General features: G+C 39.6%; 1 protein-coding gene and 1 long non-coding RNA gene across 6 annotated transcripts in view; both read right to left on the reverse strand.

The window, feature by feature from the left end:
* CTNNA3 (catenin alpha 3) overlaps positions 1 to 18,402 on the reverse strand; it is an 889,777-nt gene that overhangs the window by 175,351 nt on the left and 696,024 nt on the right. The gene's annotated exons all lie outside the window — the stretch shown is intronic.
* Positions 2,322 to 11,072, reverse strand: LOC122460902. The gene is made up of 3 exons (XR_006282513.1): positions 11,040 to 11,072; positions 10,949 to 10,954; positions 2,322 to 2,530 (listed from the first exon to the last, which is right to left on the reverse strand). It is a non-coding gene; the product is annotated as an uncharacterized LOC122460902 (long non-coding RNA).

The raw sequence follows: 18,402 nt of genomic DNA on the forward strand, positions 1-18,402 counted from the left end.
AGGGGAGGTGGAAGGAGGTACTACAGAAATATAGGAAAGAAGAAGACAGAACACTATACCCCAGTATTCATTTTTGCACAAAGCACACAGTACGGGCAAACACAAATTAATAGCAAACTGACCTGAAGTGAAAAACATTTTAATTAGCTTGGAGAAACTGAAAGTATTTCTATTCATTTCATAATATTTTAATTTTCCCAGTGAAAAACTCAAAACATTTTGGCAAAATTGAATTCTCCACAGAAAATTTAAATTTTGAAAAAACTGCAATTTTCCATCAAAAACACATTTTTGATAGACAATTCCTGAACAACTCTAGATATAATCTAAGGAATCAGAGACATTCCAACTTTCTGATCCTTCTTCATTCTGGCATGTAAGCAAAACACTCGTTTGGTTGGCTAGTTTTTTGCTTATTCTTTTTCTGAAAATATATATCAATGGAAAGCCAAAGTCCACCTGGATTACTGAGGTCTGATCTACACTAAGGGTGGGGATTGATCTAAGTTATGCAACTTCAGCTACGTGAATAACGTAGCTGAAATCGATGTACTTAGATCTACTCACCGCGGTGTCTTCACTGCGGTAGTCAACAGCTGACGCTGTCCCCCATTGACTGCGCATCTCGCTCCGGGGGAGTACTGGAGTTGATGGGAGAGCGCTTGGTGGTCGATTTATCGCGTTTAGACTAGAATACCTGTCGATCCTGCGGGTAACAGACAAGCCCCCAGTGTGTGAAAAGCAAGCACTTGAGAGCAACATTGCCTGTGTTTTAACTGCTAAATAATTTGAGGTATATAAGTCCTGAAGTATATGATCAGTCATGACATACCATGTTGATTGGTACTGTATATTACTCTGCCTCAGTAAGGACTTCATGATCTAACCCCAGCCCCTCATTTTTCATGGGGCTTTCAAAATACGTTGATAGCTATAAAACAGATCTTCAAATCTGCACTTTAATTATAGCAGCCTTGCTGCTTCAAAGATCAATCATGCTCCCAGTGAAGATGATAACTGTTTCTTTATGGCCTGATTTTCAGAAGTAGTGAACACCTGTAGCTCCACATAAAGTCAGTGGGAGTTGCAAGGCTTAGCCATACCTTAAAATCAGGTCTTTGTCTACATTTTATAAGGATATACCAATGACTTTTAAAAACAAGGATGTTCAGAATCTTTTATTCCTGAATTATTTTTAACCTACTGGAAGACTTTGTGTAAAGCATAAATTTCTTCAAATGCATTTTAAGTAAAAGATCAGACAGGTTAGTTACAACTTTTTAAGAAACTCTAATCTGTACAAGCTATAGTAATGGTGAGTCAGTCAGTATAGCATTCTATGCAATTTTTCAAGGTTCACAATAGTCTGTGAGAGTGCTTTTAAAACAATGTTATTTCATGCTGTACTTAACTATAGAGTCAAGAATAGTAAGAAAAGATTATGTTCGACCCACCTGATAACAGTGGTAACTCAGCCATTCATAGAAAAGGCAGTCTTAATATTAATCAAAAATACATGAAAAAACCCTGTCAAACTGACTTTTCACCAAACTTTCTATACAGAAGAAAGTCACTCCAAATAAATAAAAAAACTTTCCTTTCCCACTCCTCACCTTTCCCTGAAACTGACAGCAAGATATGAAGGTGGTTTTCACCAGTGATCAGATTTAATAGCTAACAGGATGCTAATTTAACACAACCTCAAACCTGTATTTTTAAAAAAGGAATCTAAATGGCTTGTCATAATTTAAAAACAGAAATTGATAGTTTCAGTTAGCCAAAGTTATACAAAGCTGCTTATGAGTTGGTAAATAAAATAATGGAAAGTAGGGTTGTTTTGAACTAGTCACCAGATAAATTGATTAAGTGAAGTTCAATACTCAGCTCAGTCACTCAGAACAGAGCAATCTAAAGGTAATATAAAAGGTTCAGAGAGCTCCAAGAATTTCTAGAATGTTTTCAGGGGCCTGCCTGTGGCAGCATTCCCCTTAGTTACTATCTCTGTATCTCCTTGACTGCAGCATCATGGAGTCATTTAACTCCCCTTAACTCTGTCTGGTGCATTTTCAATGACTGATTACTACCCACAGCTCAGTTTCAGAAAGAACTTACCTACATTCCTCCAGCTTCCATCCGGGAATATCACACAATCCATTGTCTTACAGCCAAGCCCTAAGATACAACTGTATTTGTTCCAATCCCTCAGATAGAGACAAACACCTAGAAGATCTTTATCAAGCATTTTTAAAACTACAGTACCAACCTGGGGAAGTGAGGAAACAGATTGACAGAGCGAGATGGGTACCCAGAAATTACCTATTACAGGACAGGCCCAACAAGGAAAATAAACACACCACCACTGGCCATCACGTACAGACCCCAGCTAAAACCGCTCCAGCACATCATCAATGACCTACAACCTATCCTGGAAAATGATCCCTCATGCTCACAGACCTTGGGGGGCAGGCCAGTCCCCGCTTACAGGTAGCTCCCTCAACCTGAAGCAAGTACTCACCAGCAAATACACACACTATACCATAGAGACCAATCTCAGTAACAAACCCCGTTGCCTACTCTGTCCCCATATCTACTCTGGCAACACCATCAGAGGACCCAACATCATCAGCCACTCCATCAAGGGCTCATTCACCTGCACATCTACTAATGTGATCATAGAATCATAGAAGATTAGGGTTGGAAGGGACCTCAGGAGGTCATCTAATCCAACCCCTGCTCAAAGCAGGACCAATCCCCAATTAAATCAATATATATATATATATATATATATATATATATATATATATATATATATATGCCATCATGTGCCAGCAACGCCCCTCTGCCATGTACACTGGCCAAACTGAGGAGTCTCTATGTAAAAGAATAAATTGACACAAATCAGACATCAGGAATGGTAACATACAAAAGCCAGTAGGAGAACACTTCAATCTCCTTGGACATTCAATAACGGATTTAAAAGTAGCCATCCTCCAATAAAAATACTTCAAAAACAGACTTAAAAGAGAAACTGCAGATTTACAATTCATTTTCAAATTTAACACTACTAATTTGGGCTTGAATAGGGACTGGGAGTGGCTGACTCACTACAAAAGCAATTTTCCCTCTCTTGGTACTGACACCTCCTCATCAATTATTGGGAGTGGACCATATCCAACCTGACTGAATTGGCCTTCTTAACACTAGTTCTCTACTTGTAAGGTAACTCCCATCTCTTCATGTGCCAATATATTTATGCCTGTATCTGTAATTTTCAGTCCATGCATCTGAAGAAGTGGGGTTTTATTTACCCATGAAAGCTTATGCCCAAATAAAACTGTTAGTCTTTAATGTGCCAACGGACTCTTCATTGTTTTTTTGTATCTCAAATACATTTGAGCAGGACTATGAAGTAATGTCTGCTCCATTCCTTTTTTATTTAGCAGTCTCAAAACACGTCAGTTCATACATCAATTACTCAGTCATTTTGCCTGCTATTCACTGAATATGCAAAAGATTTCCCTGTCTAAACAAACCAAATTGCTGATGTTCCAAGTGACAGTTAAAAAAATGGAATCCCAAATATTCTGTATTTTCAGTAAGACTGGAACTAACAAAGAACAACAAGTGCTAAGTTATATCATGCAATAATGTTAAAATCTAAAAATCCAATGTTGGGACAGATTTTCCTATTTCAGTTTATAAATATACTATAAAATATGAATGAAGTGTGACAAAAATCACCAAGTTCATTTATCCATTTAGCCAATACAGTAGTAAACAAAAGGGTATTTCACACTTGACTTCCTTAGATATAGTACACCTGAAACCCAATCAGACACAACTGATGTCCCAGAAATAGTAGCAAAATGCACCGTTAGTTAAACTACATTTTAAACAGATTTCAGACTGAAAAATTGCCAGCTGCAAAATTCCCAATTTAAAGCACAGGGCCAGAGAAGTGAAACCTCTAGACAAAAAATTATATTGGTTCCTCCAAAGTCAGCTAGGATGAAAACTGATGGAACTGAGCTAAAGTTGAACCAAAGTTTTAAAAAAATGAGGGAAAAGCTAGACCCACCCCCAAGCAGGCTGATTTACAAAAATATTGAACACCCAGCAGCTCCTAATGCAGTGTTATAACCCCCTTTCTGTCAAAATAAATCTTATAAGCATATGTTTTATAGCTTTCAAGGCCTGAAGGGGAGACTGTAACCATTTAGTCTGTCCTTCTGTCTGTAACACAAGCCACATAACTTCCCCAAAATAATTCCTTTATGCACTAGAGCATAACAGATAAATCTGAGCCTTGTGAGATCTTTAACTAATAATGTGATGGGAGCATTCACAAATTATATAACAGTTGAGGAAACAGCACCATTTTGGTCAGATATATGGACTTACTTCAGTGCAAGGTGTGTATGCCCAGCACCAACCTCAACAGTTTAAGCCCTTAATGACCAAAGAGAGAGAGTGGAAATGACAAAGCCAGGTTCTTAGGTCTTTGTAATTTATCAACAACAAGCTAAATATCTAGAGAATAATTTCTTAGTAAGTTACATTCAATAGAATGTCCCATATGTTGAATTTTGGATCCATAAGTGGAAAAAAATATTAACATGATAAATGGTATCTGGAGCATTAGTTTTCTGCATCAGTAATGACATGCAAACTAATTTACAAAACTACCATACCAAGCATATTCCTCAGGGTCTTTACCCTTTTAAGATTAAGAGAGACGGAAGTAATATTACAGGAACTCAAGAATACCCTCTCTTCTAGAGATACAGAAAACATCTTAAACCAAACTCCAAACAAATAATCCTGGAACTTTACAATAGTCACTCCAAAATCAACTGGACCAGGGATTTCAAATCTTTAAGAGGATATGATCCCTTATTTGGTGTAAATAAAGATAGCTTCACTGATGTCTTAAAATAAATTTTGGTTAAGCATCCATTATTGAGCGTACTGTGAACTACTAGTTTCAGTTAAATATTGAATATTGATATTGAAATAAGTAAAATCACTGCACTTGAAGTAAACTCATTTACAGGGTGGGTTGACAAAATTAATCTATGCTAGGGAGAGAATTACATGCATAGATATCAAAATAAATTATAACAAAAAGGATGCCACAAAAGTATTGTATGAGTTAAAAGACAGTCCCAGAACAGGTTTCTCTATTAGTGGCTGTCCAAAAGTTTGTCGTCCCCCACAAATATAAAATGGCTTTTCCATTAAAAGGAAACTTTAGTTTAAAAAAATTAATTTTCATTTAAAATGCTCAGGTTTTCATCAACAAAGTGAAAAAAAAATTCCTTCTACTTGACAAAATGCTGAAAATTTTCTAAAAAAATTCACTGATTTTTTTGGGAGGGAGGTGTGATGGTGAGAAAGGAAATCATTTATTTACTATCACTAGTAACTGTGTTATTATATCTACAGGCCCTCAGGCTACCATCTAATGCCTCTGATTAACAATATTAAAATCAATTTTGAGTATAACTTAGGCATGTGAAAAAGCACATGACCTGCACAAATATAAAGTGAAAAAAAAGTTACTTATTGGGCAAGGCCAACTTCTGTTGGTTGAAGAGAGAAGCTTTAAAGCCACACAGAGCTCTTCTTCAGACTTCAAAAAAGTAACCAGAGTGTCACAGTTAAGTACAAGTTGGGACAGATTGTTAAGCATGAGGGGTTAACATATTGCAAGAAACAACTTAAAATGAAGTGGCCAATCAACACCTCTGCAGTCCTAGGACAAAAGAAGGTTAGTAGGTAACAAATTGTTGTAATGAACCATAAAACCTGCATTTCTGCTGAGAACACAATTTTTAGTGTCTTGCAAAGTTATGGACCAAGAGAAGTTGGTCCAGTAAAAGATATGACCTCACCCACCTTGTCTATCTCATATCCTGGGACCAACAGGGCTGCACTACCACCACAAACAAAATGACTATTAGAGGTATAAATATTGAAAGGAAAAGAATCAGAGCCCAAAGATTCAGACAAAACTTTAGGTGCCTTTTAAGCTCTGATATCACATAATGTTAAAAGAAATGGAAATGAGATACAAAATAAAATGGCTGTACTATATTGGCCATTCAAGGCTGACTGATGAAGCAGCCACCTGGCACATGCACTCTTTAATTTAGAATGTCCACGATCATTTAAAATCTATTTCTTGTGCAAAAGCAACCTTCAGTTAAAGATAATTTTAAAAGAACTCTTTTGTGCTTTAATAAATAATTAAGGCTTTCATTCTCTGTTAAAGAGCCAGTCATTAGAGGGTACCATAGTCAAATGCTGTTGAAGCTAATTGGAAAAGATTCTTAGAATATACAATTTCAAATGAAAATACTGAAAGCACCACATACATTTTGAGGAGGACAGAATATACATCAAACAATATTCTTTAATGCCGGGGCACTGAAACATGGAAGGGACCAGGGGGCCATGGCTCCATCACTTTTTACCGGCTGTAAGGGCAAGTGACAGGGGGTGGGAGGCAGAGAGAAGCAAGTTGGTGCCAGGGGCTCAGGGAGAAGGAGTAGGGTCATGGTTTGGAAGCCCGTGGCCCCACCACTTTTAGGGAGCTTTGGCAGCTCCTCTTTTAAAGGGCTCTAAAAACTGTAGTCCCAGATTTCTAATTAATGTCGGTATGCTGAGTTCTTTATCTTATATTTAAATCTTCTGAATATCAGTTTTACTTTTAATGGAAAAAAATCAACTTCAGTATGATTATTCTTGCTTTCTATATAACATGAATGAAGCCAATGAGAAATCAATGCATACCCTATTCTGATTACATGTTTCCTAATGGAAAACTGAGATTGATCCAATTGCTGTGGCTATAAAGGAACATAAGAACAGTCATACTGGGTCAGACCAAAGGTCCATCTAGCCCCAGTATCCTGAGTTCTGATAGTGGCCAATGTCAGCTGCCCCAGAGGGAATGAACAGAACAGGTAATCATAAAGTGATTCATTCCTTGTCGCTCATTCCCAGCTTCTGGCAAACAGAGGCTAGGGACACCATCCCTGCCCTTCCTGGCTAATAGCCAGGGATGGACCTATCCTCCATGAATGTATCTAGTTCTTCTTTGAACCCTGTTAATAGTCTTGGCCTTCACAACATCCTCTGGTAAAGAATTCCACAGGTTGACTGTGTATTGTGTGAAGAAATACCTCATTTTGTTTGTTTTAAATCAGTTGCCTATTAACCTCATTTGGTGACCCCTAGTTCTTGTGTTATGAGAAAGAGTAAACACTTCCTAATTTACTTTCTCCATATCAGTCATGATTTTATAGACACTCCCCTCCCCCCGTTATTCTTCTCTTTTCCAAGCTGAGAGCACCTTCACATTGTCAGTATATTTTAATCTAGTGTAATTTTTAACAACAGTATCTACTGTACTAAAAGTTCTGTTACTAATTTGCCATGAGTTTCAAAATATTGAGTTTTATATAAAATCAGGGATCTAAGATTCAATTTTCTAAACCCAGTTCTAACATTTAATTATGATCCTTGATTAAATCATTTTACATAATAGGAATCTTTCCTTACGATGAAAACTCAAGGTATTTTGAGCCAAGCAATAGATTTTAAATCTCAAATTTTTCCATATTTTTTCCTTTTTAAAATATTTTGAAAAATGAGATTCTAATTTCTCACTCTCCGTTCACTATCCCTTCCAAACCTTTATTGATCTTTGAGGACATGATCCAAAAATCCACTCAAGTCACTGGAAGTCTTACACTGATTTCAATGGGTTTTGAATCAGGCTCCGATTGAGTTTGTATAGTCACCTGTTCAGACACTCTTTTCTTAACCTATGTATTATATAATTTTAACATTAGCTTTATTAAATGTCATGTTATTTATAACTCCATAATCCTTATCTTCAAATACCAAGGTTCTATCTTTGTTGCTACTATTTCTTAGGTTACATTTTTAAGAGAGGTCTCTGCTCATTGCTCTTGGTTTTAAATAAAAATGTATCCCTTTAAAATGCTTTATCCCCATCATAAATGAAGATAATAAAGTATTTTCAAAATTGTTCACTCAAGAATTTGATGAGGATGGTGTGGTGTGAGGGGGGCAAGGGAAGGAATTAACAAGTCTATTTTTCCACCTTGTCATCTGTATTAGACTAAGGAACCACTCAGTTCCAACCAAGAGATGACCAGTGCCCTTAGGCTCTGCCCTTTGGCTATCCAGATATGCATTTCAGGATACACTGTAGATGTTCTTATCTAACTGTAATGGGTGGGTTCAATTTAATCCAATTTAATGGGAAAGACAGGTCTCATGTGTATTGAAGCTTCTGCTTTGCCTCCTCAGGTAGTGCTCTAGACAGACAGAAATGCAGCGGCACTATTTATTCTGAGAGCATGTGTAAGTTAAGGATAGAAAGGTAGGGGAGATATCATTTGATTGGTAAAAGACTATGGAATTATAACTTCAGCAAAGTCATGTTCAGTAGCATGGTGGGAAGGGGGATTCACTGCCTGCCCCTTCCCCTATCTTCAGGTCCTCTGATAGTATTATCAAAATTTCCACCAATGCTGTCAGAAATGGGTCAAGTTGGGTATCATTCAAAAGCCCTTTCTCCCATTTACACAGTGATACTAAACAAGACAAACCTAGAACAATTATGTAGGTAAAACCAACGAAATGTTTAAAAATCAACTCTTCTCACACATGCATTTGCTTAGTTGAAGGACTGATTTGGATATGCATGGTATTTCACACATAGCTGGCAGGATCAGTCCATTCTCTAGGATCCACACATGCTTGATAGGGGATGGTAGTTTTGGATACACTTGACCATCCCAGAGCCATTCCATTGCTTGATAATTTGCGATCTTGATAGCAGGTATAAACGCATCCCATGTCAGTGGCAATTTTTCCTGTGTTTGCTTTTTGGAAAACATCAGCCAGCCTAGCTTTGCAAGTGTCAATGTTGGCCTTCAAGTGGTAAACTCAGCATATGACTCCAGTGTATTTCTGATCTCATAACTGTCTCTCTCAGCCATTCTGAGCACCTTCAAGGTGGGTCTTGGAGGATGGACTATTCACACCAGTTATGTCTAAAATACCTATCTTCTGTGGAGATAGGACTGTGGCATACACAGGATCAGCATGACAAAGTGGTGGAGTCCTATACAGAGATGGCATTGATGATGGCTTTGATGAATAAAATGTTTTCAGTCTTACACGTCAAGGCTAACTTCTCTGGGATTATTTGTGGCACCTTAGAGACTAACAAATTTATTTGAGCATAAGCTTTCGTGAGCTACAGCTTACTTCATCGGATGCATTTGGTGGAAAATACAGAGGGAAGATTTATATATACACACACACACACACACACACACACACACACACACAGAGAGAACATGAAACAATGGGTTTTATCATACACACTGTAAGGAGAGTGATCACTTAAGATGAGCCATACCAGCAGCGGGGGGGGGGAAAGGAGGAAAACTTTTCATGGTGACAAGCAAGGTAGGCTATTTCCAGCAGTTAACAGGAACATCTAAGGAACAGTGGGGAGTGGGGGGGGGGGAGAAATAACATGGGGAAATAGTTTTACTTTGTGTAATGGCTTGTAGAAAGTGGTGTTGGAGAGTGCCATCCACAGCCTCACACAATCCACACAATGCCACACAGCCTCAAAAACAACTCTGACATCATAATCAAAAAGGCTGACAAAGGAGGTGCTGTCGTCATCATGAATAGGTTGGAGTATGAACAAGAGGCTACTAGGCAGCTCTCCAACACCACTTTCTACAAGCCATTACCCTCTGATCCCACTGAGAGTTACCAAAAGAAACTACAGCATTTGCTCAAGAAACTCCCTGAAAAAGCACAAGAACAAATCCGCACAGACACACCCCTAGAACCCCGACCTGCGGTATTCTATCTGCTACACAAGATCCATAAACCTGGAAATCCTGGACGCTCCATCATCTCAGGCATTGGAACCCTGACAGCAGGATTGTCTGGCTATGTAGACTCCCTCCTCAGGCCCTTCGTTACCAGCGCTCCCAGCTATCTTCGAGACACCACTGACTTCCTGAAGAAACTACAATCCATTGGTGATCTTCCTAAAAACACCATCGTAGCCACTATGGATGTAGAAGCCCTCTACACCAACATTCCACACAAAGATGGACTACAAGCCGTCAGGAACAGTATCCCCGATACTGTCACGGCTAACCTGGTGGCAGAACTTTGTGACTTTGTCCTCACCCATAACTATTTCACATTTGGGGACAATGTATACCTTCAAAGCAGTGGCACTGCGATGGGTATCCGCATGGCCCCACACTATGCCAACATTTTTAAGGCTGATTTAGAACAACGCTTCCTCAGCTCTCGTCTCCTAATGCCCCTACTCTACTTGCGCTACACTGATGACATCTTCATCATCTGGACCCATGGAAAAGAAGCCCTTGAGGAATTCCACCATGATTTCAACAATTTCCATCCCACCATCAACCTCAGCCTGGACCAGTCCACACAAGAGATCCACTTCCTGGACACTACGGTGCTAATAAGCGATGGTCACATAAACACCACCCTATATCGGAAACCTACTGACCGCTATTCCTACCTACATGCCTCTAGCTTTCATCCAGATCATACCACTCGATCCATTGTCTACAGCCAAGCGCTACGATATAACCGCATTTGCTCCAACCCCTCAGACAGAGACAAACACCTACAAGATCTCTATCATGCATTCCTACAACTACAGTACCCACCTGCTGAAGTGAAGAAACAGATTGACAGAGCCAGAAGAGTACCCAGAAGTCACCTACTACAGGACAGGCCCAACAAAGAAAACAACAGAACGTCATTAGCCATCACCTTCAGCCCCCAACTAAAACCTCTCCATCGCATCATCAAGGATCTACAACCTATCCTGAAGGACGACCCATCACTCTCACGGATCTTGGGAGACAGGCCAGTACTTGCTTACAGACAGCCCCCATATCTGAAGCAAATACTCACCAGCAACCACACACCAGAACCACTAACCCAGGAACCTATCCTTGCAACAAAGCCCGTTGCCAACTCTGTCCACATATCTATTCAGAGGACACCATCATAGGGCCTAATCACATCAGCCACACTATCAGAGGCTCGTTCACCTGCGCATCTACCAATGTGACATATGCCATCATGTGCCAGCAGTGCCCCTCTGCCATGTACATTGGTCAAACTGGACAGTCTCTACGTAAAAGAATAAATGGACACAAATCAGATGTCAAGAATTATAACATTCAAAAACCAGTTGGAGAACACTTCAATCTCTCCGGTCACTTGATTACAGACCTGAGGGTAGCTATCCTTCAACAAAAGCGCTTCAAAAACAGACTCCAAGGAGAGACTGCTAAATTGGAATTAATTTGCAAACTGGATACAATTAATTTAGGCTTGAATAGAGACTGGGAATGGATGAGTCATTACACAAAGTAAAACTATTTCCCCATGTTATTTCTCCCCCCTCACCCCACCCCCCACTGTTCCTCAGATGTTCTTGTTAACTGCTGGAAATAGCCTACCTTGCTTGTCACCTCCTTTCCACCCCCCATGCTGCTGGTGATGGCTCATCTTAAGTGATCACTCTCCTTACAGTGTGTATGATAAAACCCATTGTTTCATGTTCTCTGTGTGTGTATATAAATCTCCCCTCTGTATTTTCCACCAAATGCATCCAATGAAGTGAGCTGTAGCTCACGAAAGCTTATGCTCAAATAAATGTGTTAGTCTCTAAAGTGCCACAAATACTCCTTTTCTTTTTTTGAATACAGACTAACACGGAGGCTACTCTGAAACTTCTCTGGGATTAACCGAGGTAATTTTTTTTAAAATATAAGGCATTTCTATGTTAAGTATAATTAATTTTGTTTTATTTTTAAACATTTTCTTGAATATTTCTACATAATTGTTCCAGATTTGTTGTGTTTGATGCTATTGTGCTTGGGGAGAAAGGGCTTTTGAATGATACCCAAGTTGGTTTATTCGTGATGACACTGTATTATCAAACTTTCCGCCAACTGGTGGACCTGGAGCTGGGAGCCGGGGAAGGCATCAAGTCTGCCCACCACACTGCAGAGGGGGACACTACTGAAATTAGGATTCTGTAGATTTTACAAATCAAATTACATGACCCCTATCTTTATATCACTCACTTGCCCGCAGAATGAGGTTTTACTACATTGTGCTCCCAGACTAATTGTTATCATTTGTGGTATCTCAAAGAGCTCAATCTTCAAATAGTTCAATCTATTTAACTTAGAAAAGGTTAAGGCGTGACTTGATTACAGCCTAAGTAATAAGTATTTACATGAGGAATAAATATTTAATAATGTACTCTTCAATGTAGCAGAGAAAGGTATAACACGATCCAATGGCTGAAAGTAATTTGAAGCTAGACAAACTCAGACTGGAAATAAGGTGTAAATGTTTAATGGTGAGTAATTAACCACTGAAACATTTTACCAACATTTTACCAAGGGTCCTGGTGGATTCTCCATCACTGACATTTTTTTAAATGGATGTTTTTCAAAAAGTTAGCTCTAGGAATTATTTTGGGGCAGTTCTACAGCCTGTGTTATACAAGAGGTCTGACTAGACTGGGGTGGGCAAACTTTTTGGCTTGAGGGCCACATTGGGTTTCCAAAACTGTATGGAGGGCCGGTTAGAGGAGGCTGTGTCTCCCCAAACAGCCAGGTGTGGCCCTGCCCCCACCTTCTATCCAACCCCACAATTTCTTGCCCCCTGATGGCTCCCCCGGGACTCCTGCCCCATCTACCACCCCCATTCCCTGTACCCTGATAACCTCCCCGGGACCTGTGCCCCATCCAACTCCCCTGTTCCCCTCCCTCTAACCCCCCCAACCCCTCTCCACCCCCTAGCCCCTGACCACACCTCCAAACTTCCCTGCCCTCTATACAATGCCCCCACTCTCTGCCCCCTTACCGCGCTGCCTTGAGCACCGGTGGCTGGCAGCGCTACAGGTGCACCACCCAGAGCAGAGAGTCAGGTTGCAGCTCTGCAACCGTGCTGCCTGGCTGCCCAGAGCGTGCTGAGGCTGAGGGGGAGGGGGAACAGAAGGGGAAGGGCCGGGGACTAGCCTCCCAGGGCAAGAGCTCAGGGGCCGGGCAGGAGGGTCCTGCAGGCCGGATGTTGTCCATGGGCCATAGTTTACCCACCTGTGGACTAGACAATCACAATGGTTTCTTCTGACCATGGACTCTACTATTAATTGAATCTCAACTTTTATTATTCTTGTCTTTGTGCTTTCACTTTTCTCTGTTGATATCAGCATTTGGGGTTTTTTTGGTATATCTTAAGATAGAATTTTAATTAGTATTTTTAATATCTGTCTCTACTCTGTACGTCAGTAAGATTGACTAGCACTACATTACTGTGGTAGTTCGATTCTGGATAACATTTTCCATTACATTACCCCCTTTCAAGTTAGCTGAACTGTTGCAGCTTTCCAGTTCCACCAAAATATTAAAATGTTCATTTTTATTTAAAAATATTAATTACTCTTGGTTTATAATCTTGATTTTAGTTTTCCTTGGAGAATTACACTAGTTATGATTTAAAAAAATAAAATGTCAGCATTTGTTAGTCTTTACATATAGAATGATACCTGCGATGCCACAGTTTTCCCTTTTGTCAGGGCAGAAAATAAGTCTGGTAATTGTGCACTACCAGTATCCTTTGGGAAATGAATTTCATGAATGTATTCTGTGTGTCATCTTATGGTATGTTAAAAGAATAGCCTTCCAAACTAAGAAATCGGCATTGGCCAATTCATTGGATTTGAAATACAATGGGGGTATTCTGGCACAGACTTGAGCAGCAGTCTATTTATATTCAACAAATAGTTTATACACCTTCATTAGATGCATTCAAAAACAGACCAAAATAATTATAGAATTAGTGCAGAGGAAGACAATCATGGTGTCTTATGCTATTCAGTTTAACCCTGTGCAAGCAGTACTTTCAATCCCTAATCTAGGGGTTTTTTTTTTGTAACTAGCACATGTAATACAATAAATAAAAAAGGATTAAATAGTTCCTAAATTTTCTTACAGACACTTAATTTCAAGCTTGCTAATATTTATGTAATTAAATGTCACTTAACATTTTATCACAATATTATATCAAACGGCTTGTGAGAACTTACATAAGTAAGGACTAGAAGTTTTGTCATTTTGTGCCTTTGATATCTCTTCTACATCTTAAAATATTATTGTTCATATTTAATCACAGATTCTGTAATAACAGGTGTAACAGTTACCATCAGGAAGGCTGATTAATACTTTTTTTAATTAAAGCTCTGAAGGCATAAAATACCTGCTTCATCTTCATCTGCATTCTTAAACATGGAGCTCAGTGTGATATAAAAGATCACAAAACATCCTATTGGGAGGTTTCTCCCCCATTCTTGATTATGTAGAAGAAAAAGAACTATAAATGATTTTTGTTGTATTAATTTACCATCTCAATGTAAAGTTTGTGTATGAAAAGCTTAACCTAACAGAAACAATTCATAGATACTAAGGTCAGAAGGGACCATTCTGATCATCTAGTCCGACCTCCTGCACAGCGCAGGCCACAGAATCTCACCCACCCACTCCTATGAAAAACCTCACCCATGTCTGAGCTATTGAAGTCCTTAAATCATGGTTCAAAGACTTCAAGGAGCAGAGAAGCCTCCCTCAAGTCAACCATGCCCCATGCTACAGAGGAAGGCGAAAAACCTCCAGGGCCTCTCCAATCTGCCCTGGAGGAAAATTCCTTCCCGACCCCAAATATGGCAATCAGCTAAACCCTGAGCATATGGGCAAGATTCACCAGCCAGATACCCAGGAAAGAATTTTCTATAGTAACTCAGATCCCATCCATCTAATATCCCATCTCAGGGGATTTGGCCTATTTACCCTGAATATTTAAAGATCAATTACTTACCAAAATCCCATTATCCCATCATACCATCTCCTCCATAAACTTATCGAGTAGAATCTTAAAGCCAGATAGATCTTTTGTCCCCACTGCTTCCCTTGGAAGGCTATTCCAAAACTTCACTCCTCTGATGGTTAAAAACCTTCGTCTGATTTCAAGTCTAAACTTCCTGGTGGCCAGTTTATACCCATTTGTTCTTGTGTCCACATTGGTGCTGAGGTTAAATAATTCCTCTCCCTCTCCTGTATTTATCCCTCTGATATATTTATAGAGAGCAATCATATCTCCCCTCAACCTTCTTTTAGTTAGGCTAAACAAGCCAAGCTCTTTAAGTCTCCTTTCATAAGACAAGTTTTCCATTCCTCGGATCATCCTAGTAGCCCTTCTCTGTACCTGCTTCAGTTTGAATTCATCCTTTTTAAACATGGGAGACCAGAACTGCACACAGTATTCTAGGTGAGGTCTCACCAGTGCCTTGTATAACGGTACTAAAACCTCCTTATCCCTACTGGAAATGCCTCTCCTGATGCATCCCAAAACCGCATTAGCTTTTTTCACAGCCATATCACATTGGCAGCTCATAGTCATCCTATGATCAACCAATACTCCAAGGTCCTTCTCCTCTTCCGTTACTTCTAATTGATGCGTCCCCAACTTATAGCTAAAATTCTTGTTATTAATCCCTAAATGCATAACCTTACACTTCTCACTATTAAATTTCATCCTATTACTATTACTCCAGTTTACAAGGTCATCCAGATCCTCCTGTATAATATCCCGATCCTTCTCTGAATTGGCAATACCTCCCAGCTTTGTATCATCTGCAAACTTTATTAGCACACTCCCACTTTTTGTGCCAAGGTCAGTAATAAAAAGATTAAATAAGATTGGTCCCAAAACCGATCCCTGAGGAACTCCACTGGTAACCTCCCTCCAACCTGACAATTCGCCTTTCAGTAGGACCCGTTGCAGTCTCCCCTTTAACCAATTCCTTATCCACCTTTTGATGTTGATATTGAGCCCCATCTTCTCCAATTTAACTAATAATTCCCCATGTGGCACGGTATCAAATGCGTTACTGAAATCTAGGTAAATTAGATCCACTGCATTTCCTTTATCTAAAAAATCTGTTACTTTTTCAAAAAAGGAGATCAGGTTGGTTTGGCACGATCTACCTTTTGTAAAACCATGTTGTATTTTGTCCCATTTACCATTGACTTCAATGTCCTTAACTAATTTCTCCTTCAAAATTTTTTCCAGGACCTTGCATACTACAGATGTCAAACTAACTGGCCTGTAGTTACCCGGATCACTTTTTTTTCCTTTCTTAAAAATAGGAACTATATTAGCAATTCTCCAATCATTCGGTACTATTCCTGAGTTTACAGATACATTAAAAATTCTTGCTAATGGGCTTGCAATTTCAGGTGCCAATTCCTTTAATATTCTTGGATGAAGATTATCTGGGCCCCCTGATTTAGTCCCATTAAGCTGTTTCAGTTTCGCTTCTACCTCTGATATGGTAATATCTACCTCTATATCCTCCTTCCCATTTGTCATGCTACCATTATCCCCAAGATCCTCTTTAGCCTTATTAAAGACTGAGGCAAAGTATTTGTTTAGATATTGGGCCATGCCTAGATTATCTTTAACCTCCACTCCATCCTCAGTGTTAAGCGGCCCCACTTCTTCCTTTTTAGTTTTCTTCTTATTTATATGGCTATAGAAGCTTTTACTATTGGTTTTAATTCCCTTTGCAAGGTCCAACTCTACTCGACTTTTAGCCTGTCTCACTTGATCCCTACATGTTCTGACCTCAATTAGGTAGCTTTCCTTGCTGATCCCTCCCATCTTCCACTCCCTGTATGCTTTCTGCTTCTTCTTAATCACCTCTCTAAGATGCTTGCTCATCCAGCTTGGTCTACAACTCCTTCCTATGAATTTTTTCCCCTTTCTTGGGATACAGGCTTCCGATAGCTTCTGCAGCTTTGATTTAAAGTAATCCCAGGCCTCCTCTACCTTTAGATCCATAAGTTCTTCAGTCCAATCCACTTCCCTAACTAATTTCCTTAATTTTTGAAAGTCAGCCCTTTTGAAATCAAAAACCCTAGTTGCAGATTTATTTTTATTAATCCTTCCATTTAGTTTGAACTGAATTAGCTCATGATCACTTGAGCCAAGATTGTCCTCTACAACCATTTCTTCTATGAGGTCCTCGCTACTCACCAAAATTAAATCTAAAATGGCATCCCCTCTAGTCTGTTCAGCAACTACTTGATGAAGGAATCCATCAGCTATTGCATCTAGGAAAATCTGAGCCCTATTATTATTACTAGCACTGGTCCTCCAGTCTATATCTGGGAAGTTAAAGTCTCCCATGATCGCGCAGTTTCCATTAGTATTTACTTGATTAAAGACATTAAAAAGGGCTGTATCCATATCCAAATTAGATCCCGGAGGTCTATAGCACACCCCAAGCACTATCGTAGGAGAGGCTTTACTAGTTTTCTTCCCCAATGTAATTTTTGCCCAGACAGACTCTGTCTTATCCATTGCATTGCTTCTTATTTCTTTACATTCTACCTCATCATTGATATACAATGCTACTCCACCCCCTTTACCTTTGTTTCTGTCTTTCCTAAAGAGCACATACCCTTCAATACCTGTAGTCCAGTCATGACTACTATTCCACCATGTTTCTGTTATCCCTATAATATCTGGTTTCACTTCCTGCACCAGTAGCTCTAGTTCCTCCATTTTGTTACCTAGACTCCTCGCATTGGTGTACAAAGATCTTAATTTTTGCTGTTTGGCCTCGCTCACATTTTGTACCCTATTAGGCAGAGTCATTCTACAGCCAGTATAACCTATTAGACTAGTATCCACACCGCCCTCGCTCCTTATATACATTCTCCTACCCATGGCTGTATCCTTTCTTACTTCATCTTCTTCCCTCTCAATGCTAAAATCTGGCGTGGAGATTTTCTGGACATCTCCCATCCATCTCCCCCCAATTCCTAGTTTAAAGCTCTCTTTATCAGTTGTGCCAGCCTCGATCCTAGAAGTCTATTTCCTTCCCTACTCAGATGAAGTCCATCCCGAGAGAACTGACCTCTGTCTGTGAATGCCTCCCAGTGGCCATACATCCCAAAGCCCTCCTTATAGCACCACTGCCTAAGCCATCTGTTGACAGTCATAATCTTGTCACACCTTTGTTGCCCTTCTCTAGGAACAGGAAGGATCCCGCTAAAGATCACCTGAGCCTCAATTTCCTTAAGTGTCTTCCCCAGCCTAGCATAGTCTCCCTTGATACTTTCCAGCGAGAATCTGGCTGTATCATTTGTTCCCACATGAAGGATAATTAGGGGATTCTTTCCCGCTCCCTTTAGGATCCTTTTCAAC

The sequence above is a fragment of the Dermochelys coriacea genome, chromosome 7 (assembly GCF_009764565.3).
Source record: "Dermochelys coriacea isolate rDerCor1 chromosome 7, rDerCor1.pri.v4, whole genome shotgun sequence".
NCBI classification, from domain to species: domain Eukaryota; kingdom Metazoa; phylum Chordata; order Testudines; family Dermochelyidae; genus Dermochelys; species Dermochelys coriacea.